Genomic DNA, 26,934 nt, shown 5'->3' with positions numbered 1-26,934 from the left:
GTCTACTAATGAAAAAATGCTCTCTCATTTAACAGCACCTATGAAAGCAAGGGGACACTCCTTTAACTGCTTCCTAATTGCTATGTAGATAACTGAAGGCATTTTTTTTTCCTTTCAGTTTTCTTTATAACATTTTTTGGTAATTAAGACCCATTGTTAATAATAAAGAAACTTACATAACTAACTTTTAGATTAATAATGTATTAATACATGATTGAGAATTAAAAACAATGTCCATCTTTTAAAATTGGACTATCATTATAGTTTCAAACGTAAGTTACCAAAAATACAAAAAATACAAAAGCCCCCAAAACTTATGGAATTATTAGTTATTCTTCAGTACAAAATTTGTAATTTTTGTGATCATAGTGACACTGATTTTTACTGTTGAACTTGAATAAGTTAGCCATTTTAAATTTAAAGGTACATATAAATAAGCTATCAAAAAAAGTCCCATTATTTCAGTGAGAAATTAACAATGATATATATTATACACTATCTTACTATTTCTCAAAAACATTTTTTGCTCTGCATGACATTCAGTTTTAACATTATACACACTGAATTCACATCTCTTTCCAGAATAAATGAGATTTTCATTTTAAATGGCTTGGGTATAAATGTAAGGTCAAGTCAGTGTGAAATCAATCTGAAGGAAAGCGGATCTATTACTGGAAAGTGGTGCTTGATATTTCTTATCCTCGATGATGGAACAGGTCTCCCTTGCTAGCTGAGAAATCTCTATCTAGTTACAATAACACCTCTAATTTACTGTTTTTATTTTGAAGATGAACCAGATGTAAAATACACATAATTGGATTTAAATGATTGAAGACATTCTGCTCCTTCTGAGAAAATAACAATCTTAACAAAATAACACCTCTTCTTAAAAGTGTGGCAAAAGATTGAACAAAACATTAATGCTCTTTCTAATTTTTTTGAACACTTGATTATAAAGTAAGAAGACTTAAAAAAAAATCTCACATTTGAAAGTATATATGTAAATATATACTAGTCCCCTTAAAATAGTTCATGTAAGGTGCTATATTTGCCCATGCTTTAACTTTACTTAAACGGAGAAGGCAATGGCACCCCACTCCAGTACTCTTGCCTGGAAAATCCCATGGACGGAGGAGCCTGGTGGGCTGCAGTCCATGGGGTCGCGAAGAGTTGGACACGACTGAGTGACTTCACTTTCACTTTTCACTTTCCTGCATTGGAGAAGGAAATGGCAACCCACTCCAGTGTTCTTGCCTGGAGAATCCCAGGGACGGGGGAGCCTAGTGGGCTGCCGTCTATGGGGTCGCACAGAGTCGGACACGACTGAAGTGACTTAGCAGCAACTTTACTTAAGTATTAATTACACTTTCACTCTCTTTATTAAAGTATAAGGTTATATTCAGGAGCTGGAAATCTGTCTTTCGTGAGAATTGTAATATTTTTATGCAATCTAAAGACATTTAGAGCTCAAGTTCAATAGATATTGATGGAGTGAATGGAAAAAAGAAGGCTAATAAAGTGAGCTAGGAAGCTGGATGGTTCTATTCTTAATAAAAATAATATATGACTGTAAAGTAACAATAATAATGTTTTTGCAAGGCTCAATCACATATGGGAAACAAGTATTAAGATTGATTTATTACTAGAAATGTAATAAAACTGTATTAACTCAATGTGATTACTACCAAAAACATGTTTAAATTGTATTTGGAAATATTCTATAAATATAACCAAATTTTAATCTGAGAGTATATATACTGAGAAGTAAATATACTGAAAGTAAAGTTTACAATGGATTTGCTTTTAAGGTGATTGAGTATATCTTGAATCTCTCCCCTCTGCTTACTTCGGATATACCAAAAGATAGCCCACACATGAAAATAAGGAAGACAAATTGTCAGGGTCCGAAAGACATAACTCCAGCAGAAAAAAAAAAAAAAAAAAGCAGTGAACACAAAATTCCAAAAAGCCCTTAAATTCAGTGGTCAACAGAACCTGAGTTAAATTAGAATTTTCTCAAATACCTAAAATCTGGGGTCTTGGGACTGTGCAAAGCTTTGCAGGACTGGAGAGCAAATATACACAATTCACAAAAGGCTGGGAGGTTGTTTCTCATTCCCAGTTGTGAAACTGGATGCTACAAACCTTATACTTCTATTACAGGGGACAAAAATAGAATCACTTGCCAAACCAAAGTTATTGTAACAGTGTGACATTAGTGCCAGAATAGGAAACTAAAATGAGAAACAGAACAGAAAAACTGGAAGCAACAACCTCAACAACACACTCATATAGTAACCAGATATACCATTAGGGACCACTGCTATTCAGCTGGGAAGTAATGTAATGGACCCAGAGAAGTTATTGGAAGAGTAAGCAATCCACATTGAATTATAGTGAAAATGGATTACTACTTCATATTGTACACAATCAGTTATAGAGCTATTAAGGCCTTCAATATAAAAATATATATAAAAATATTTTGAAAATAATGTACAAATATCTTTATATCACAATATAATAAAATATTCCTTAAAATAAGAGACAAAAAGCACAAATCATACAGCAAAAGGTAAGCGAATTAAACTATATTATACTAAGAATTTTGTTCATTAAAATATATCAAAATGTGTTTACTATTAGAATATTTATAACATATATGCATATCTTTAATAATACATAAAACCAAAGATTATTTAGGATTCAGAATTATAATAAACAAGAGTTCTTAAGGAAACAACTAACAGTTCAATAAAATAATGGACAAGAAACAGAAACATGAACAGACATGTCAGATAGATACAACTATGAACAGCCATAGAGAGATAAAGGGATGCTCAGAATCAGCGGAGATTATGGACATGCTAATTAATTCAAGTAAGATATTTCACATATATTGGATTAATACAATAGTAAAATGCTAAATGTTGGTAAAATTGTGGAACAATTTCATTCATAGGAGGTTATAAGCAGTTTGCACAATTATTTTTTTCTAGTAAAATATTTATCAGTTCAGTTCAGTTTAGTTCAGTTGCTCAGTAGCGTCTGACTCTTTGCGACCCCATGGACTGCAGCACGACAGGCTTCCTGTCCATCACCAACTTCGGTAGCCTACTCAAACTCATGTCCATCACGTCGGTGATGCCATTCAGCCATCTCATCTTCCATCATCCCCTTCTCCATTTGCCTTCAATCTTTCCAGGCATCAGGGTATTTTCCAATGACTTGTTTTTTTGCAGCAGGTCACCAAAGTATTGGAGTTTCATCTTCAGCATCCGTCCTTCCAATGAATATTCAGGACTGATTTCCTTTAGGATGGACTGTTTAGATCTCCTTGCAGTCCAACGGACTCTTAAGAGTCTTCTCCAACACCACAGTTCAAAAGCATCAATTCTTTGGCGCTTAACTTTCTTTATAGTCCAACTCTCACATGCATTCATGACTACTAGAAAAACTATAGCTTTGTTGACAAAGTAATGTCTCTATTTTTTAATATGCTGTCTAGGTTGGGCATAACTTTTCCTCCAAGGAGCAAGAGTCTTTTAATTTCAAGGCTGCAGTCACCATTTGCAGGGATTTTGGAGCCCCCAAAATATAGTCTCTCACTGTTTCCATTGTTTCCCCATCTATTTGCCATGAAATAATGGGGTCAGATGCCATGATCTTAGTTTCCTAAATGTTGAGGTTTTAGCCAACTTTTTCACTCTCCTCTTTCACTTTCATCAAGAGGCTCTTTACTTCCTCTTCACTTTCTGCCATAAGGGTCGTATCATCTGCATATCTGAGGATATTTATATTTCTCCTGGCAGTCTTGATTCCAGCTTTTGCTTCATTGAGCCTGGCATTTCTCATGATGTACTCTGCATATAAGTTAAATAAGCAGGGTGACAATATACAGCCTTGACGTACTCCTTTCCCAATTTGGAAACAGTCTGTTGTTCCATGTCCATTGCCATACATAAAATGTTTCCCCAATTGCACTATGCCAAGGAACCATAATGCACATGTGCACTAGAATCTATGAATATGAATGTTTCTTAAATAGTAATGTTTCACATTAGGAAATGTGATTTAGTAAATAATGTTTCACAATAGGAAAAACATGGGACAACCCCAATACTCATAAATAGCAGAAGGATAGACTGTATTAATTTAGAAGATATTTTGGCATATAGTGAAAATAAATGAATTAAAGTTGCCTTCATAAAGATGGCTCAATAGTATCATATTGAAAAGAAGAATGTCACAGAATTCACAACCTATTTCCATCTCTATATGGTTTACAACAGGTCAAATGGGAAAATATTTTTTAGGGTCACATAAAGAGAAGGCAATGGCAGCCCACTCCAGTACTCTCACCTGGAAAATCCCATGGATGTAGGAGCCTGGTGGGCTACAGTCCATGGGGTCGCCAAGAGTTGGACACGACTGAGTGACTTCACTTTCACTTTTCACCTTCATGCACTGGAGAAGGAAATGGCAACCCACTCCAGTGTTCTTGCCTAGAGAATCCCAGGGATGGGGAAGCCTGGTGGGCTGCCGTCTATGGGGTCGCACAGAGTCGGACACGACTGAAGCGACTTAACAGCAAATATAGGAAGCCTATAAAAGCAAAGGACAGAAACTGAGACCTATAACATAAAATAAAAGCAAAACAGATATTTGTTTATGATTATCTTTGTAGGAAGGTGACACTCAAGAGCATACATGAAGGAAAGTAAAATATGAGTGAAATGTTAAGAGGTATGGGGATAACAATTCTCTCCCTTGCCAGTCGTATTCCATGATCTATCAGTATGTGGGTTTCAGATCCTACTACACATTTTTGATATCTACAAAATTTTAGCTAATGCAATTAATCTTATAGGCTAGGCTAAGTCGCTTCAGTCATGTCCGACTCTGTGTGACCCTATAGACAGCAGCCTACCAGGCTCCCCCGTCCCTGGGATTCTCCAGGCAAGAACACTGGAGTGGGTTGCCATTTCCTTCTCCAATGCATGAAAGTGAAAAGTGAAAGTGAAGTCGCTCAGTCGTGTCCGACCCTCAGTGACCCCATGGACTGCAGCCTTCCAGGCTCCTCCATCCATGGGATTTTCCAGGCAAGAGTACTGGAGTGGGCTGCCATTGCCTTTATATCCCTCCACAAACACTTAAAATACTTAGAATACACATGCTTGCTCTGAGCTAAAGCCTAATTGATACTTAGTATAACTAATTTGAGAAAATTATTAAATTCTCTGTGTTCCCTTTTTAATAAGATCATCCACTGGGGGTCATTTGTAGAAACATTATTGGAATACCTAATTCTGAGTTTGTAGAAACACCACACACTAATTACTAGCATATATAAAAATAGGTACATGGGAATTTTATACATTCATATTAATGTGGTTTGGATAACATAGGTATTTAATTGACTGAAAATTTTAAAGTTCTACTTAATTTTCTCAAAATAAGACAAAGTAGGATGAATGATTGTTTAGCAGATACACCAAAGACCATTTATTTAATAGCAATCTGATACAGAGAGAAATGAGCGAGAGAGTGTGTGTGGGTGTGTTAGTTGCTCAGTCGTGCCCAACTCTTTGCAACCCCGTGGACTGCAGTCCACCAGGCTACTCTGTCCATGAGATTTTCCAGGCAAGGATACTGGAGTGGGTTACCATTTCCTTCTCCAGGGGATCTTCCCAACCCAGGGATCGAACCCCACTCTCCTGCACTGCAGGCAAATTCTCTACCGACTGAGCTACAAGGGAAGCCCAAGAGAGAGAGACAGAGAGGATATATAAAGAAGGAAAGAATCCGAAATTCCTTCTTCAGTCTCTAAAGAAAAATAATTGACCACAATTGTACCATTGCCCAGGATAAAATGAAAAGATTTATTTTACCTAACTTTCAGTTTCAGATGACTTCATTTGGACTTTAAAAATTCTAAATTCCTTTTATGAAAACCATTTCCGGTCTCCTTTTCTAAGACAATCTCCCTCCCCTAACACAAATTCAGGCTCAAATTGCTTTCTTACATACTCCTGTGATCCTCAAGAGGTACATGAATTTACGTGAAACGTGTAATCTAAACTAGATATTAAGACCTAATTGTGATTATGCAAACAATGCACGTGTTATTCTTTCTCTTTATCACTGTGCATATTTTTCAAAATAATTTCATCTAAACAATTGACTGTAACAAATGACAAAGCAATCAGGTCCATAAAAAGAGAAATGCAATTTGTAAATTCCTAAAAATTTTAGAAAAATATTAACTTACCTTTTTTGCTCACCATAAACATTTTTATGGACTGGCAATATGTCCATAAACCAAAGCTATGTATTTATTCATTTCGGTAAGAATACTTAATGTGAGATACATTCTCTTAACAAAGTCTTAAATGTACTATGGCATACTGTTAACATAATAGGCATATAATATCTTACAGCAAATCTCTAGAACCTACTCATCTTGCAAACTGAAACATACTCACTAAACAGCACCTCCCCATTTCCCCCTCTATCCAGCCCCTGGAATCGAACTTTCTAGTCTGTTTCTGTAAGCTTGACTACTTCAATCATTTCATGTAAGGAGAATCATACAGCTTGTTCTTCTGTGCCACGGGTTCTCTCTCATAGAATAATGTCCCCCCATTTATCTGTGTTGTTTTATATATCATCCATATTGTTTTATATTATTCAGCCTTTTTACAAGATGGAATGATTTTGTAGTGAAAGCATGTATACCACATTTTCTTTATCCATTCATGCCTCAAACCTTTTAATTGTCTCTATATCTTAACATTTCAATAGATTAAATATTATATATAAAGTTTCAGAGAAGGCAATGGCACCCCACTCCAGTACTCTTGCCTGGAAAATCCTATGGATGGAGGAGCCTGGTAGGCTGCAGTCCATGGGGTCGCTGAGGGTCGGACACAACTGAGCAACTTCACTTTCACTTTTCACTTTCATTCATTGGAGAAGGAAATGGCAACCCACTCCAGTGTTCTTGCCTGGAGAATCCCAGGGACAGGGGAGCCTGGTGGGCTTCTGTCTATGGGGTCACACAAAGTCGGACATGACTGAAATGACTTAGCAGCATCATATATAAAGTTTAAGGGCTAAAAATACAAATGAAATGAATTTGTTTTCTCTTCAAGGCACTTGAAATTAATTCAAATAAACTTATTGTCAGAAATTCAACCATATGTTGAACATTGGGGTTTTTGTGATGCAAGTTCACAACATTTATAGTTATTTTTAAGGAATTACAAAAGGAAGGAAGATGGGGGTCTAAAAATAAGCAAAATTCAAGAGAACTGGCCCTGAAAGCAAGAGAAATTGAAAGTTGGGTAAAAGAATGACCAAGAAGCAAATATACAGAAAGAGGCAAAGTAAATGCAAACATAACATAAAGTCTCAGGCTAGCTCCATTTACATTCGTTGAAAATATGGCAAAATTGACTTTTGCAATTTGTTTTGATTTCTTAACTTCTGACATCTGTGTGATCTTAGAGGAATCTGTGTATTTATTGTGATAACAAAGATGCATAAATATGAGCAAAAGCAACATATTAAGGTGGAAAAATCATAATCAGAGTAAGAGCAAGAATGGGACAGAGAACTTGGGTTATCTGGGACCCAAAGTAATTCCAGTTGTGTGGTACCCAAAGGATTGAATAAATTATTAATTACTCATCTTCAAATTTACACTTATATTCTATGATAAAATGATTTATTTGTTTAAAGTGATTTATAATTTAATAGTCATAATTACGAATAGGTTTAAAAAGTGTGACATGGGGGAGGAGCTAAGATGGCGGAGGAGTAGAACGGGGAGAACACTTTCTCCCCCACAAATTCATCAAAAGAATATTTAAACGCCAAGTAAATTCCACAAAACAACTTCTGAATGCCAGCAGAGGACATCAGGCACCCAGAGAAGCAACCCAAGTCTTCGAGAGGAGGTAGGAAAAAATATAAAAGACAAAACAAGAGACAAAAGAGGGAGGGACGGAGCTCCGTCCCGGCAAGGGAGTCTTAAAAAGAGAGAAGTTTCCAAACACCAGGAAACCTTCTTACTGCTGAATCTGTGCTGAGCCTTGGAAGCACAGAGGGCAACATAACAGGGAGGAAAAATAAATAAACAATTAAAACCCTCAGATTGTTAGCCCTTCGGTAACACCCCCAGCGGAGAAGCAGCGCAGACACCTGCACACGCCACTAGCAAGCGGGGGCTGGGCAGGGAGGCGCAGCACGGGCTGCATCGCTTAGAGTAAGGATCTGGCCTGAATACCCTGAGCGCTATCTGAGCAAAATAATTTGGGCTAGCAAACCAGACTGTGGGATATATACCATGCGAAAAGCCAGCCCTAACCTAAGACACCGCCAGGCCTGTGCACAGAATGAAGGACTGAAAAGAGATAGCCGGCTGCAGTCCATCCCCCTCCGGTGACAGGCAGCCAGAGCCAGAAGGGGACAATCGCAGCCCCAGAGAGACATTATCTATAAAACTGTAAGCAGGCTTCTTTGCTAACTAAAACTTCTTGGGGGTCTGGACAGTCAACATCTTCCTGAGAAGGTGTGCCAGTTGTACACCTAGATAACCGAACAGCGGGGAGGCCATAAGTCGCAGCAATCGCGCTCGCCAAACACCTCATCACGTGAGCTGCTAGGACCTGGGAAGGGCACAAAACTCAGGCCCAACCGAGTCTGCGCCTCTGAGGACTACCCAAGTGCCTGAACCTGAGCGGCTTGGACCTGGGAGGTGCAAGCAGCCCAGGGCCAGCCACGGATGGTTCCCGGCAGAGCAACCTAGAGCCTGAGCAGTGTGGGCAGAGAGGCTACATGTGCCATGAGCGGGGGCAGACCCAGTGTGGCTGAGGCACTGTGAGCACACTCCAGTGTTATTTGTTTGCAGTGTCCCTCCCTCCCCACAGCGCGACTGAACAAGTGAGCCAAAAAAAAAAAAAAGTGTCCACCACCGTCCTCTTCATGTCAGGGCGGAAACCAGACACTGAAGAGACCAGCAAACAGAAGAAGCTATAACAGAGGGAACCACCTTGGAAGCTACAGGCAATAGATTAAAACCCTGTGGCTAGTACCGAATACATAGGAAGGGGCCTATAGATCTTGAGAAATAAAAGTCGCACCAAGGAACTAGCCGAAAATGAACTGACCCCACAACACCCACAACAAAACTAGAGAAAGTCCTAGATATATTTTTTACTATTTTTATGATCATTCTTTCTTTCTTTTTTTTTTTTAATCTAAAAAAAAAAAATTTTAAGTCCTCTATTATTCCTTTAATTTTCACTTTTATAACCTACTATTACTTTGCAAAAAAAAAAAAGACCCTTTTTTTTTATAAAGCAAACTTCATATATATATTTTTTCTAATTTTTGTGACCTTGTTTTTTTTCTTTTCTTCTTTTCTTTAACATTGTATTTTTGAAATTCCAATCTCTACTCTAGATTTATAATTTCAGTTTTTTGGTATTTGTTATCAATTTTGTACCTATATATTTTTTTATAATTTTTGTGACTTTTTTTTCTCTCTCTTTCTTTCTCTTTTTCTTTTATATAACACTGAATATCTGAAATTCCAAACTCTACTCTAGATTTCTAATGTATGCTTTTGGATATTTGTTATCAATTTTGTACCTATATTTTCTTTATAATTTTTGCGACCTTGTTTTTGTTTGTTTGTGTTTTCTCTCTTTCTTTTTCTTCTTCTTTTTTTTAATATTGTATTTTTGAAATTCCAAACTCTACTCTAGATTTTTAACTTTTACTTTTTGGTATTTGTTATCAATTTTGTACCTATATTTTCTTTATAATTTTTGTGACTTTGTTTTTGTTTGTTTGTTTGTTTGTTTTTTCTCTCTTTCTTTTCCTTCTTCTTTTCTTTGACATTGTATTTTTGAAAATCCAAACTCTACTCTAGATTTTTAATTTTTGCTTTTATGTATTTGTTACCAATTTTGTACCTTTAAGAACCCAATCTTCAGTACCCATTTTTCACTAGGGAGCGAGATTACTGGCTTGACTGCTCTCTCTCCCTTTGGACTCTCCTTTTTCTCCACCATATTGCCTGTGTCTCCTTCCTAACCCCTCTCTACTCTACCCAACTCTGTGAGTTTCTGTGTGTTTCAGACGGTGGAGAACACTTAGGGAACTGATTACTGGCTGAATCTGTCTCCCTCCTTTTCATTCCCCCCTTTTATCCTCCTGGCCACCTCTGTCTCCTTCCTCCTTCTTCTCTTCTCTGTATAACTCCGTGAACATCTCTGAGCAGTCCAGTTGTGGAGTGCACATAAGGAAGTGATTACTGACTAGCCCACTCTCTCCTCTATTGATTCCACCTCATCTCATTCAGGTCACCTCTAACTCCCTCCTCCCTCTTCTCTTCTCCATGTAATGCTGTGAACCTCTCTGGGTGACCCTCATGGTGGAGAAACTTTTCATCTTTAACGTAGATGTTTTATCAGTGGTGCTGTATAGAATGAGAAGTTTTGAAACTACTGTAAAAATAAGACTGATAACTGGAAGCAGGAGGCTTAAGGCCAAACCCTGACTCCAGGGAACTCCTGACTCCAGGGAACATTAATTGACAGGAGCTCATCAAATGCCTCCATACCTACACTTAAACCAAGCACCACACAAGGGCCAACAAGTTCCGGGGCAAGACATACTAAGCAGATTCTCCAGCAACACAGGAACACAGCCCTGAGCTCCAAGATACAGGCTGCCCAAGTCACCCCAAAACCATAGACATCTCATAACTCATTACTGGACACTTCATTGCACTCCAGAGAGAAGAAATACAGCTCCACCCACCAGAACACCGACACAAGTTTCCCTAACCAAGAAACCTTGACAAGCCACCTGTACAAACCCATACACAGCGAGGAAATGCCACGATAAAGAGAACTACACAAACTGCCAGAATACAGAAAGGACACCCCAAACTCAGCAATTTTAACAAGATGAAGAGACAGAGGAATACCCAGAAAATAAGGGAACAGAATAAATGCCCACCAAACCGAACAAAAGAGGAAGAGATAGGGGATCTACCTGATAAAGAATTTTGAATAATAATAGTGAAATTGATCCAAAATCAAAATGGAATCACAGATAAATAGCCTGGAGACACGGATTGAGAAGATGCAAGAAAGGCTTAACAAGGACCTAGAAGAAATAAAAAAGAGTCAATATATAGTGAATAATGCAATAAATGAAATCAAAAACACTCTGGAGGCAACAAATAGTAGAATAACAGAGGCAGAAGATAGGATTAGTGAATTAGAAGATAGAATGGTAGAAATAAATGAATCAGAGAGGAAAAAAGAAAAACGAATTAAATGAGGACAATCTCAGAGACCTCCAGGACAATATTAAATGCTACAACATTCGAATCATAGGGGTCCCAGAAGAAGAAGACAAAAAGAAAGACCATGAGTAAATACTTGAGGAGATAATAGTTGAAAACTTCCCTAAAATGGGGAAGGAAATAATCACCCAAGTCCAAGAAACCCAGAGAGTCCCAAACAGGATAAACCCAAGGCAAAACACCCCAAGACACATATTAATCAAATTAACAAAGATCAAACACAAAGAACAAATATTAAAAGCAGTAAGGGAAAAACAACAAGTAACACACAGGGAATTCCCATAGGATAACAACTGATCTTTCAATAGAAACTCTTCAAGCCAGGAGGGAATGGCAAGACATACTTAAAGTGATGAAAGAAAATAACCTACAGCCCAGATTATTGTACCCAGCAAGGATCTCATTCAAATATGAAGGAGAAATCAAAAGCTTTACAGACAAGCAAAAGCTGAGAGAATTCAGCACCACCAAACCAGCTCTCCAACAAATACCAAAGGATATTCTCTAGACAGGAAACACAAAAACAGTGTATAAATTCGAACCCAAAACAATAAAGTAAATGGCAACAGGATCATACTTATCAATAATTACCCTAACGTAAATGGGTTGAATGCCCCAACCAAAAGACAAAGACTGGCTGAATGGATACAAAAACAAGACCCCTACATATGCTGTCTAAAAGAGACCCACCTCAAAACAGGGGACACATACAGACTGAAAGTGAAGGGCTGGAGAAAGATTTTCCATGCAAATAGGGACCAAAAGAAAGCAGGAGTAGCAATACTCATATCAGGTAAAATAGACTTTAAAACAAAGGCTGTGAAAAGAGACAAAGACGGTCACTACATAATGATCAAAGGATCAATCCAAGAAGATATAACAATTATAAATATATATGCACCCAAAATGGGAGCACCGCAATATGTAAGACAAATGCTAACAAGTATGAAAGGAGAAATTAACAATAACACAATAATAGTGGGAGACTTTAATACCCTACTCACACCTATGGATAGATCAACTAAACAGAAAATTAACAAGGAAACACAAACTTTAAATGATACAATAGACCAGTTAGACCTAACTGATATCTATAGGACATTTCATCTCAAAACAATGAGTTTCACCTTTTTCTCAAGTGCACATGGAACCTTCTCCAGGATAGATCACATCCTGGGCCATAAATCTAGCCTTGGTAAATTAAAAAAAAATAATTGAAATCATTCCAAGCATCTTTTCTGACCACAATGCAGTAAAAGTAGATCTCAATTACAGGAGAAAAACTATTAAAAATTCCAACATATGGAGGCTGAACAACACGCTGCTGAATAACCAACAAATCACAGAAGAAATCAAAAAAGAAATCAAAATTTGCATAGAAATGAATGAAAATGAAAACACAACAACCCAAAACCTGTGGGACACTTTAAAAGCAGTCTTAAGGGGAAAGTTCATAGCAATACAGGCATACCTCAAGAAACAAGAAAAAAGTCAAATAAATAACCTAACTCTACACCTAAAGCAACTAGAAAAGCAAGAAATGAAGAACCCCAGGGTTAGTAGAAGAAAAGAAATCTTAAAAATTAGGGCAGAAATAAATGCAAAAGAAACAACAGAGACCATAGCAAAAATCAACAAAGCCAAAAGCTGGTTCTTTGAAAGGATAAATAAAACTGACAAACCATTAGCCAGACTCACCAAGAAACAAAGGGAGAAAAATCAAATCAATAAAATTAGAAATGAAAATGGAGAGATCACAACAGACAACATAGAAATACAAAGGATCATAAGAGACTACTATCAGCAATTATATGGCAATAAAATGGACAATGTGGAAGAAATGGACAAATTCTTAGAAAAGTACAACTTCCCAAAACTGGACCAGGAAGAAATAGAAAATCTTAACAGACCCATCACAAGCACAGAAATTGAACTGTAATCAGAAATCTTCCAGCAAACAAAAGCCCAGGTCCAGATGGCTTCACAGCTGAATTCTACCAAAAATTTAGAGAAGAGTTAACACCTATCCTACTCAAACTCTTCCAGAAAATTGCAGAGGAAGGTAAACTTCCAAACTCATTCTATGAGGCCACCATCACCCTAATACCAAAACCTGACAAAGATTCCATAAAAAAAGAAAACTACAGGCCAATATCACGGATGAACATAGATGCAAAAATCCTTAACAAAATTCTAGCAATCAGAACCCAACAACACATTAAAAAGATCATACACCATGACCAAGTGGGCTTTATCCCAGGGATGCAAGGAATCTTCAATATCCGCAAATCAATCAATTTAATACACCACATTAACAAATTGAAAAATAGAAACCATATGATTATCTCAATAGATGCAGAGAAAGCCTTTGACAAAATTCAACATCCATTTATGATAAAAACTCTCCAGAAAGCAGGAATAGAAGGAACATACCTCAACATAATAAAAGCTATATATGACAAACCCACAGCAATCATTATCCTCAATGGTGAAAAATTGACAGCATTTCCTCTAACGTCAGGAACAAGACAAGGGTGCCCACTTTCACCATTACTATTCAACATAGTTTTGGAAGTTTTGGCCACAGCAATCAGAGCAGAAAAAGAAATAAAAGGAATCCAAATTGGAAAAGAAGAAGTAAAACTCTCCTGTTTGCAGATGACATGATCCTCTACATAGAAAACCCTAAAGACTCCACCAGAAAATTACTAGAACTAATCAATGACTATAGTAAAATTGCAGGATATAAAATCAACACACAGAAATCCCTTGCATTCCTATACATTAATAATGAGAAAACAGAAAAAGAAATTAAGGAAACAATTCCATTCACCATTGCAATGGAAAGAATAAAATACTTAGGAATATATCTACCTAAAGAAACTAAAGACCTATATATAGAAAACTATAAAACACTGGTGAAAGAAATCAAAGAGGACACTAATAGATGGAGAAATTTACCATGTTCATGGATTGGAAGAATCAATATAGTGAAAATGAACATACTACCCAAAGCAATTTATAGATTCAATGCAATCCCTATCAAGCTACCAACGGTATTCTTCACAGAGCTAGAACAAATAATTTCACAATTTGTATGGAAATACAAAAAACCTCGAATAGCCAAAGCTATCTTGAGAAAGAAGAATGGAACTGGAGGAATCAACCTACCTGACTTCAACTCTACTACAAAGCCACAGTCATCAAGACAGTATGGTACTGGCACAAAGACAGAAATATAGATCAATGAAACAAAATAGAAAACCCAGAGATAAATCCATGCATATATGGACACCTTATCTTTGACAAAGGAGTCAAGAATATACAATGGATTAAAAACAATCTCTTTAACAAGTGGTGCTGGGAAAACTGGTCAACCACTTGTAAAAGAATGAAACTAGAACACTTTCTAACACCATACACAAAAATAAACTCAAAATGGATTACAGATCTAAACGTAAGACCAGAAACTATAAAACTCCTAGAGGAGAACATAGGCAAAACACTCTCCAGTATACATCACAGCAGGATCCTCTATGACCCACCTCCCAGAATATTGGAAATAAAAGCAAAAATAAACAAATGGGACCTAATTAAACTTAAAAGCTTGTGCACAGCAAAGGAAACTATAAGCAAGGTGAAAAGACAGCCTTCAGAATGGGAGAAAATAATAGCAAATGAAGCAACTGACAAACAACTAATCTCAAAAATATACAAGCAACTCCTACAGCTCAATTCCAGAACAATAAATGACCCAATCAAAAAATGGGCCAAAGAACTAAATAGACATTTCTCCAAAGAAGACATACAGATGGCTAACAAACACATGAAAAGATGCTCAACATCACTCATTATCAGAGAAATACAAATCAAAACCACTATGAGGTACCATTTCACGCCAGTCAGAATGGCTGCCATCCAAAAGTCTACAAGCACTAAATGCTGGAGAGGGTGTGGAGAAAAGGGAACCCTCTTACACTGTTGGTGGGAATGCAAACTATTACAGCCACTGTGGAGAACAGTGTGGAGATTCCTTAAAATACTGGAAATAGAACTGCCTTATGATCCAGCAATCCCACTGCTGGGCATACACACTGAGGAAACCAGAAGGGAAAGAGACACGTGTACCCCAATGTTCATCACAGCACTATTTATAATAGCCAGGACATGGAAGCAACCTAGATACCCATCAGCAGATGAATGGATAAGAAAGCAGTGGTACATATACACAATGGAGTATTACTCAGCCATTAAAAAGAATACATTTGAATCAGTTATAGTCAGGTGGATGAAACTGGAGCCTATTATACAGAGTGAAGTAAGCCAGAAAGAAAAACACCAATACAGTATACTAACACATATATATATGGAATTTAGAAAGATGGTAACAATAACCCTGTGTACAAGACAGCAAAAGAGACACTGATGTATAGAACAGTCTTTTGGACTCTGTGGGAGAGGGAGAGGGTGGGATGATTTGGAAGAATGGCATTGAAATATGTATAATATCATATATGAAATGAGTTGCCAGTCCAGGTTCGATGCACAATACTGGATGCTTGGGGCTGGTGCACTGGGACGACCCAGAGGGATGGTATGGAGAGGGAGGAGGGAGGAGGGTTCAGGATGGGGAACACATGTATACCTGTGGCAGATTCATTTCATTATTTGGCAAAACCAATACAATATTGTAAAGTTTAAAAATAAAATAAAATTTATTAATAGGGAAAAAAATAAATAAAAATAAAAGTGTGACATGATCACAAGTTCAGCAGATTGTGTGAAATAAACAGCTAGTGAAATATCTCATGCTCCTTACATTTTATGATTGATTTTAAAACCAACCAGCTGTTTTCATGAAGACAAGCGGACACTATCAGACGATATTCAAGACTGTAAACAATAGAACCCATTGCAGTTAATCCAAGTAGAAAAATAATTTACTGGAGAGTGTTAGGAAACCCCAAGAATCTTCATGCAGGCCACATAGTGAACACTGTAAATGTTTACTTGATGACAGTGGCACTGAGCTAGTACAGTTTACACCATTGATGCTGATACTCCAAGCTAAATGTCACCATCACCTCTTTCTCACAAAACAGACTCTGCCTGACATCTGCTCTCTCACATTGCTCATTTCTCAGGTGAAGCTTCACAAGTGTGTATCTGATGCAGAGACTTAGGTCACACACCTGCATCCTATTTTCTAAAGAGAAAGGAAAGCAAATTGCCATTCTATCCAAGGGAAGCAGCTGCTGCTACTGCTGCTAAGTCGCTTCAGTCGTGTCCAACTCTGTACGACCCCATAGACGGCAGCCTACCAGGCTCCCCCATCCCTGGGATTCTCCAGGCAAGAATATTGGAGTGGGTTGCCATTTCCTTCTCCAATGCATGAAAGTGAAAATGAAAGTGAAGTCGCTCAGTCATGTTCGACTCTTAGCTACCCCATGGACTGCAGCCTTCCAGGCTCCTCCATCCATGGGATTCTCCAGGCAAGAGTACTGGAGTGGGGTGCCATTGCCTTCTTCGAAGGGAAGCAGATTTCTAGTAAAATGGGAAAATTCCCCAAATAAGTGTATTCAAAAGATGTACAGAGAAAAAAAAAAAAAAGATATATGATCGATCACTACTGTCTAGTCAGTGACTACTCAATTTCGTGCACACTGCTTTTACACACTTAATCTCCCTCCTCCCAAATAGCAAAACAATAAAGCCAACAGTGAAATTCTCACACCCTACAAAACACAATGCTTTAAGTAGTTTGGTATAGCTCCTGAAAACATGGAGTAGAAAATGAGATTGTCTTTAAAATATAAGAGATGTGTCTGAATAAATTGCTAACCTGCTGTACATCAGTTTCCTCACTGTAAAATTAAGTGTTAACAATGACCCCTTGTGTGGGTCTCATGATAGTTAAGTGGACCATTCTGTGTGGACATCACTTAGAACACATTGCAAAAGTGGTCCATGTACTCTAGGTCTTAGTATCGTCTTCCATCCACATACAGATATAGCCTCAACTCATGACTGCAGAGAACACCTTTTTCAAGTGTCATTAGACATAATGGTGCAAGGTCCCACTCTCAATTTCATATCCTATGTTAACAGTAATTGAAAGCTATGCCAACCACCTGGTCCCCAGACATATATATTCTCATCATAGGAAAAAGAGCGTTTTATATGGCTGATAATTCACCCCAACTTCACAAGGTTTTTAGCACAGCTAGTTTGGTTTCACCGACTTGATGGACATGAGTTTGAGTAAGCTCTGGGAGATGGTGATGGACAGGGAAGCCTGGTGTGCTACAGTCCATGGGGTCTCAAAGAGTCAGACACGACTGAGCGACTGAACTGAACTGAACAGAGTTTAATAAATCATTTAATGATTTTCAAATAACAGTTGCCTTTAGACAAAAGGGTATATGGTACCATCAGTTTATTTCATCAGCCCCCTAAAGTTGCCTTATGTCTGCTTATAAAAAAATGAAGGCAATAATTAGAAGCAAAATGTTGAGTGATATTGATAATATATGAACTAAATACTAAAAAGATATTAATGACAGAGGTATGACAGAAATGGAAAGCAAATTAAGACAAAGTGATCTATGGTAATTTTTAAAAAGATCCTCCTCACTCCTATGTCTTGGGGATGTGTGTGTGTGTGTGTGTCTGTGTGTGTGCTCAGTCATGTCTGACTTTTTGCAATAAAAACTCTGTGTCAAATAGTTTCCAATTCTCTTCTAGTTCAAATGTTTGATACTGAACAGAATTTGTTAGAAATATAACTAAGGCTATCTATCTTTTTAGAGCAAAGGTGATGTGATACCAAAGAGTTGACTGCTGGGGATGGGGAGAAGGGTGGCGGAGTCCCTACCGTTTTTCCTTCTGACCTTCTGAGCCACTTATGGATCTATTGCAAAAGTCCTCTTGTGCCTGACATCAGAATTTTGTGCCAGTCTACCTGTATTTTTGACTTTTTCCTTCCAAGTGTTCTGGTCCTAGGGGAAATACTTGAAGCACCAGTGTGTGTGTTTGTGTGTATGTATATTATTTTGTCCCACATATATTTATATATTTTCTTTCTCCATGTGCTGAGAGTTAGAGTTAACAACTCTCTAGTAGCACTGAGTACATTAAGTCCCCAGATATTAGGATTTATATATTCTTGTAGTTTGGTATAGTGGCTAAATGCATGGGTTTTATCATGGGATTGTTTTAAAAATATAACAGCATTTGTTTAAGGAGGAATGTCAGTGGGGCAGGAGGTGGTACATTGACCATGTGAGCTGCTGACAAGCATTGAATATTTCTGGCTACTCTAGAATTATAACTTGATGAATTAATATCAATCTGTGACAGGTATTTTAGCTCACTTGGCCAATTAGTTTTCTACATTTGGGTTTATATTTTCATCAAGGGTATAGGAGCAAGCCAAGATCTATTCCTGAAGTGAAAAAGTTAATTTCTAAAAGAGAAAGTGCTCCAAAACCTTGGAACCATCAGATCTGATTCTCCTATAGGGGATTTCCACAATCACTATATATTCTGCTGATACCATAGCAGAGATTTTTTTTTTTTTTTTTTGCACTGCTAGATAAAAGTCATAAGAGCCATCAGGAATACTTCCACCTTATCCCATACCAGCCAGGGGCTCCTCCTGTCCATCACATATAATAAGCTTTAGTGATAAGAGTACAAGGTAGAGCAAACTTGGTTTATGCTTTGGAGAAGACAGCTGAAATAGCCCAAACCACGGCAACTTCAAAAAATCTACTCTGTTATTAGAACCCTGAAATTGCATTGGTATTATTACTTTTTCTTATTTAGGAAGTGAGAGTGGCTGTTACTTTTCACTCCCTAGGTCCTAGCAGGATACCTCATCACTATAGCGGATCAGTATACTGGAATTATAGGTTTTCCTGGTGGCTTAGATGTTAAAGAATCTTCCTGCAGTGCAGGAGACCCGGGCTTGATCCTTGGGTCAGGAAGATCTCCTGGAGAAGGGGATGGCAACCCACTCCAGTATTCCTGCCTGGAGAATTCCATGGACAGAGAAACCTGTTGGGCTATAGTCCACAGGGTCACAAAGAGTCAGACGTCACTGAGCGACTAACATTTTCATAGTGGAGCTCGGTAATGGTGATATGACCAAAGACCTTCTGGTAGCACAGACCTGCTGCTGCTGAAGCCGCTAAGTCGCTTCAGTCATGTCCGACTCTGTGCGACCCCATAGAGGGCAGCCCACCAGGCTCCCCAGTCCCTGGGATTCTCCAGGCAAGAACACTGGAGTGGGTTGCCATTTCCTTCTCCAATGCATGAAAGTGAAAAGTGAAAGTGAAGTCACTCAGTCATGTCTGACTCTTAGCGACCCCATGGACTATAGCCCATCAGGCTCCTCTATCCATGGGATTTTCCAGGCAAGAGTACTGGAGTAGGGTGCCATTGCCTTCTCCGAGCACAGACCTAGGTTTCTACTAATATTTTATTGCAAGAATGCTCAGATGAGTTGCTCTCCCTGCTGTATAAATGTCACTTATTTTTGACAGAAGAAAAGCAAAATTCAGATCAATGACTGTCTACGGGTCTATGATACTGACTTCAATAAAGGGACCAAACACAGGGAGAGCAACTAAAGTCTCCACATGTAAAGGTTACAATAATGCACTAGCATTCTCCAAAGCATGTGTGTGCTCTCACAAGACAGGTAAGTGGCAAAGTAAACATGTCATTGATGGTCAATGAGATAATTCCGATTCAGTCAGAAAAATGCAGCCATACCTCACTTTGCACTGTAGATAATTATTATTACTATTATTTTTTAATTGAAGGTCTGTGGCAACCCTGAGTGGAGCAAGTCTATTGGCACTCACGTTTCCAATGACGTTTGCTCATTTGTGTCTCTGTGTCACTTTTTGGTAAGCCTTGTAATATTTTAAAGTTTTTCACTATTAGTATATTTGCTATGGTGATCTGTGATCAGTAATCTTTGATGTTACTACTGCTGCTTACTGAAGGCTCACCTGATAGTTAGCATTTCTTAGTAATACAATATTTTAATTATAAAGTATACAGTTTTTGAGATGCAATACTATTGCACACTTAATAGACTATGGTATAATGTAAACATAACTTTTATGCACACTAAGAAACCAAAGAATTTGGGTGACTCAATTTACTGTGATATTTGTGGTCTGGAATTGGACCCATAATATCTCCTATGTATACCTCTAGTGGAATTTTTTAATATGGTGAAGAATAAAACACTACTAGTTTCCAATGGCTTTTACTACCATAATAAAATAACCTCTACAAGTGAAAATGCTAGCAAAAGTACTCTGAAAGTGGCTCATTAAATCTATTACAACTCTAGATTCCAAAGCTGGCAAATAACTTGTAGGATAGATTCACAGACCCCTTGGGCCTGTTGATTGACCCCCATGAAAACAAGCAAATTTAAGATTGTGGTTCAGTTTTATTGCTATTATCTAAGTGAGTTTTATATACATATTATAAAAAGTAAGTTATTTCCCCTTTTCTCTTATTTTGAAAAACCCATCATTTTGCTATTATCTTCACTGAATTAACTTAAGGCAATGTACCAGTCCAGAATTGTGTATCCAATGACAATCAGAGTTTTCACATTGAATGACTTGAAGTTATCCTGTTTTCTCTGTTGTTTGATCCCCACCTGACAAATAACAAGGAAACTGAACACTAGTAACTTTAATCAATATTATCAGGGTTAATGGATGATATGTGAAAAGTTTTCAAAATTAAAGATGCATTTTTCTTTCACATATATTATACTATGCATATCAGCTTCCATTACCTACAATCAGTTCAAATATCATTCCTAGAATATCTGGAAATAAATGTTTGCTATCTTGTCATTTTCTGTGACTTTCTTATATTTCATGGCTCTTTATATTAATGGCTCTTATATTTCAACATTGTTCCTGGAACTCCAGTAATTACAACTAGAATACAGCCTTGAGAAAATAAGGAATTCTTGAATAACAATGGATTGATTCCACTTGAGATGTCCCAGATGTCCTTGTACCATCTGGAACTTAATTAGCTAGCTAAAAGGAATTTGTTCTCAGCTAAAAGTTTGCATTCTTTGGGATATAGATAGTGGTTTCTGCCATCTATTGTACTTAATTGGGTTACTTCTTTTCTAGTTTTCACCATTTTTGCATTTTTCCTTTCTAGGAGATTTTTTCCATTTCACTTTCCAACATTGCTATTGTTACTTTAATTCTATGCTTATATCTTTTTCCCTAAGCATTCTTTGTGATTTTTTCATGAATTTTTAATCTTTATAAACAAAATATTCTTCTTGTTTAATGGATGCAGTATTCTCCTATTCAGAATCATTGTATAAATCTAAGAAAGATTTCTTCTAATCACTTTGTTATTTTATTTTTTGCTATTTTTTTTCTAAGTACTGTTTGTTTATTCTTATTTTTTGACTTTTCAGGTGGAAAGAAAAAAGTTTTATTTAAATGTCCACAACATTTAAGTGGAAGAAATATGAAAGTAGAATAAAATTACATTTTCACAGGTGGGCCTTACTGACAAGTGAGCTAAACCTCAGAGAATCACTGGAAATGCTACCTTGGTTGGTAGGGGAGAGGGGCAGGTGGTCATTAACTGATATTGTGAGATTATTTCTTTTTTCTGTTATTCCAAGGAGAAACCTTGGAATTCAATCAATTTTTGTTCAGGGTGGCCAAGTAGGAGTAGGAAGCTGGAATTTCATTGTTTAATTGGGTATATTTTTACTTAATATTTCAATAATAACTATAATATCATATCCCTCAGGTCTTCCTACCACTGTAAATTTGGAAAGTGATATCTTGAATTTCCTATCCAAGTAAAAGTAGGGAAGTCATATGGCCTTTGTGAAGCCCAAAATAATTATCCTACGGTCTCAAGTTTCCCTTTACATTCATTTAAATAATCTTTACTTAGTCCCAACTATATTCAGTTTCAGGGTACTGAGAGCCTCCAATACCCAACAGTGTTCTGGATAACAGAGCTCAAATGGACCACTTGAAAAAATACTGTGAAAAAGAACATGGGCTTTGAAGAGAGGGCTTGAGCTTTCATGATGTTACACTTGCTCAGTCTTTCTTGTTTCTTATGAAATTGACAGTATTATGGAATATCTGCCAGATATCCTGCAGAGTATTGTTCAAACAAGAATTGTCTAATACTGTTCTCAAAATTTTAATTTGATTTATCACTTTTTATAAATGTACCCAAGTATATTAAACTTAAGTTGGTATTGATAACCTTATTTATAAAAGTAAAGGTTTATTGCATTCTGTTTCTTCCTTTACTGAAATTTGTTTTCATTCCTCTTGAGATGTATAATCCCAAACTATAAAACTTAAAAAAGAACTTGAATTTATTCTATTATTATTCTACATTGTATACAATAATATTGAGGAAATAGGCACACTCCTGTTTATTAATTCAGTAAATGCTCATAACCAATCTATTAAAAGTTATAGAGTAGCAAAAATATTAAAATAATGGTGTTCTCTAATCTTATCATCCATCACTACACATATGTGCAAAAAAACACATATGTATGTATGTAGCATAGATATACCCATATTCACATACATGTGTGAGTATGCCCATGTACTTATATTTAGAATACATGTATAAGTATATAATAATACACAAATACACTCACTTAAAATTGGATTTACAAAACAGTATAAACAAAAGGTTTTATGTGAATGTATCTATTTCTACAAAGGACTAAAGCCTAAAAATAATTATAAAGGTCATAAAAAAGTTTTTTTCAAAATAATAACAAAAATAGGAACAACAAAATAAACAAATTTTTGTCCTAGGTCATGTTCTAAGTTCTTTATAAATGAAATTACATTCACTAATCCTTAATATTATATATGATAAATATTACATTAAAGCAAAACATCAACTACTTAACAGAGTGAATTATATTGAAAGAATATATATGCATATAAGCATTTTAAAAATACCAAAACATCTAAGTTAGCAATTAGTAAATCTGAATATAGTTCTCAATAGAGAAAGATGAAAAAAGGAAACAGTTATAATGGATAACTGAGAGTATGCTTCAATTGAGCTCAGTTCAGTTGTTCAGTCATGTCCAACTCTTTGCGAGTCCATGGACTTCAGCACGCCAGGCCTCCCTGTCCATCACAAACTCCCAGAGTTTACTCAAACTCATTTCCACTGAGTCGCTAATGCCATCCAACCATTTCATCCTGTGTTTTCCCCTTCTCCTCCTGCCTTCAGTCATTCCCAGCAGCAGGGGCTTTGCAAATGAGCCAGTTTTTTGCATCAGATGGCCAAACATTGGAGTTCCAGCTTCAGCATCAGTCTTTCCATTGAGTATTCAGGACTGTTTTCCTATAGGATGGACCACTTGGATCTCCTTACAGTCCAAGGGACTCTCAAGAGTCTTCCACACTACAGTCCAAAAGTGCTCAGCTTTCTTTATATTCCAGTTCTCACATCCATACATGACTATTGGAAAAACCACAGCTTTGATTAGACAGACCTTTGTCGACAGAGTAATGTTTCTGCTTTCTGATATGCTGTCTAGGTTGGTCATAGCTTGTCTTCCCAGGAGTAAACATATTTTATTTTCATGGCTGCAGTCACCATCTGCAGTGATTTTGGACCCCAAAAAGATAAACTCTGTCTCTGTTTCCATTGTTTCCCCATCTATTTCCCATGAAGTGATTGGGCCACTTGCAATGATCCTAGTTTTCTGAATGGTGAGTTTTGAGCCAACTTTTTCACTTTCCTCTTTCATATTTATCCAGAGGCTCTTTAGTTCTTCTTCGCTTTTTGCCATAAGGGTGGTGTCATCTGTATGTCTGAGGATATTGATATTTCTCCTGGAAATCTTGATTCCAGCTTGTGCTTCATCCAGCCCAGCATTTCTCATGATGTACTCGGCATATAAGTTAAATAAGCAGAATGACAATACACAGCCTAGACGTACTCCTTTCCCTATTTGGAACCAGTCTGTTGTTCCATGTCCAGTTCTAACTGTTGTTTCCTGACCTGCATACAGACTTCTCAAGAGCCAGGTCAGGTAGTCTTGCATTCCCATCTCTTTAAGAAGTTTCCACCAATTATTGTGATCCACACAGTCAAAGGCTTTGGCATAGTCAATAAAGCAGAAGTAGATAATTTTCTGGAACTCTTTTGCTTTTTCAAAAGAGATCCAAATGATGTTGGCAAATTGATCTCCAATTCCTCTGCGTTTTCTAAATCCAGCTTGAACATTTGGAAGTTAGTGGTTCATGTACTGGTGAAGCCTGGCTTGAAGAATTTTGAGCATTACTTTACTAATGTGTGAGATGACTGCAACTGTGCAATAGTTTGAGCATTCTTTGTCATTGCCTTTCTTTGGGATTGGAATAAAAACTGACCTTTTCCAGGCCTGAGGCCACTGCTGAGTTTTCCAAATTTGCTGCCATATTGTCTGCAGCACTTTCACAGCATCATCTTTTAGGATTTTAAATAGCTCAACTGGAATTTCATCACCTACTAGCTTTATTCACAGTGATACTTCCTAAGGCCCACTTGACTTCACATTCAGGATGTCTGGCTCTAGATAAGTGATCACACCATGTTCGTTATCTGGGTCATGAGATATTTTTTGTATAGCTATTTTGTGTATTCTTGCCACCTCTTCTTAATGTCTTTTGCTTCTGTTAGGTCCATACCATTTGTGTCATTTATTGTGCCCATATTTACATGAAATATTCCCTTGGTATCTCTAATTTTCTTTAAGAGATCTGTAGTCTTTCCCATTCTATTGCTTTCCTTTATTTCTTTACATTGATCATTGAGGAAAGCTTTCTTATCTCTCCTTGCTATTCTTTAGAACTCTGCATTTAAATGGGTATATCTTTCCTTTTCTCCTTTGCTTTTCACTCCCCTTCTTTTCACAGCTATTTATAAGGCCTCCTCAGACAACTATTTTGCCTTTTTGCATATCTTTTTCATTGGAATAATCTTGATCCCTGCCTCCTGTACAATGTCATGAACCTCCATCTTTAGTTCTTCAGGCACTCTACCAGATCTAGCCCCTTGAATCTATTTCTCACTTCCACTGTATAATTGTAAGGGATCTGATATAGGTCATAGTGGTTTTCCCTACTTTCTTCAATTTAAGTCTGAATTTGGCAATAAGGAGCTCATGATCTGAACCATAGTCACTTCATAGCCTTGTTATTCTGACTGTATAGAGCTTCTCCATCTTTGGCTGGCAAAGACTATAATCAATCTGATTTTGGTATTGACCATCTGGTGATGTCCACATGTAGAGTCTTCTCTTGTGTTGTTGTAAGAGGTTGTTTGCTATGACCAGTGCATTCTCTTGGCAAAACTCTATTAACCTTTGCCCTGTTTCATTCTGTACTCCAAGGCCAAATTTGCCTGTTACTCCAGGTGTTTCTTGACTTCCTACTTTTGCATTCCAGTCCCCTTTAATGAAAAGGACATCTTTTTTGGGTGTTCATTCTAAAAGGTCTTGTAGGTCTTCATAGAATTGTTCAACTTCAGCTTCTTCAGTATTACTGGTTGGGGCATAGACTTGGATTACTGTGATATTGAATGGTATGTCTCACAAATGAACAGAGATCATTCTGTCATTTTTGAGATTATGTCCAAGTACTGTATTTCAGACTCTTTTTTGACTATGAGGGCTACTCCATTTCTTCTAAGGGATTCTTTCCCACAGTAGTAGATACAATGGTCATCTGAGTTAATTTCACCTATTCCAGTCCATTTTAGTTTGCTGATTCCAAAAATGGAGATGTTCACTCTTGCTATCCCCTGTTTGATTATTTCCTGTTTGCCTTGATTCATGGACTTGACATTCCAGGTTCCTATGCAATACTGCTCTTTACAGCATCAGACTTTACTTCTATTATCAGTCACATCCATAACTGGCTGTTATTTCTGCTTTGGCTCCATCTATTCATTCTTTCTGGAGTTATTTCTCCACTGATCTCCAGTAGCATATTGGGAATCTATCAACCTGGGGTGTCCATCTTTCAGTGTCCTAACTTTTTGCCTTTTCATACTGTTCATGGTGTTTTCAAGGCAAGAATACTGAAGTGTCTTGGGTGACCCTATATGGCATGGCTCATAGTTTCACTGAGTTAGACAAGGCTGTGGTCCATGTGATCAGATTGTTTAGTTTTCTGTGATTGTGGTTTTCAATCTGTCTGCCCTCTGATGTGGATAAGAGGCTTATGGAAGCTTCCTGATGGGAGAGACTGACTGAGGGTAAAACTGGGTCTTGTTCTGATGGGCAGGGCCATGCTAAGTAAATCTTTAACCCAATTTTCTGTTGATGGGTGGAGCTGTGTTCCCTCCCTGTTATTTACCTGGGGCCAAACAATGGTGGAGGTAATGAAGAGAATGTGCTTAGGGATATAAAATTAATACTAAAAATGATTCAGTGGGTAAAGAATCCACCTGCCAATGTAGGAGACACATGAGAGGGAGGTTTGAATCCTGGG

This window comes from Bos javanicus, chromosome 16 (assembly GCF_032452875.1).
Source record: "Bos javanicus breed banteng chromosome 16, ARS-OSU_banteng_1.0, whole genome shotgun sequence".
Lineage (NCBI taxonomy): Eukaryota > Metazoa > Chordata > Mammalia > Artiodactyla > Bovidae > Bos > Bos javanicus.
Note: the sequence above shows the minus strand (reverse complement) of the source record.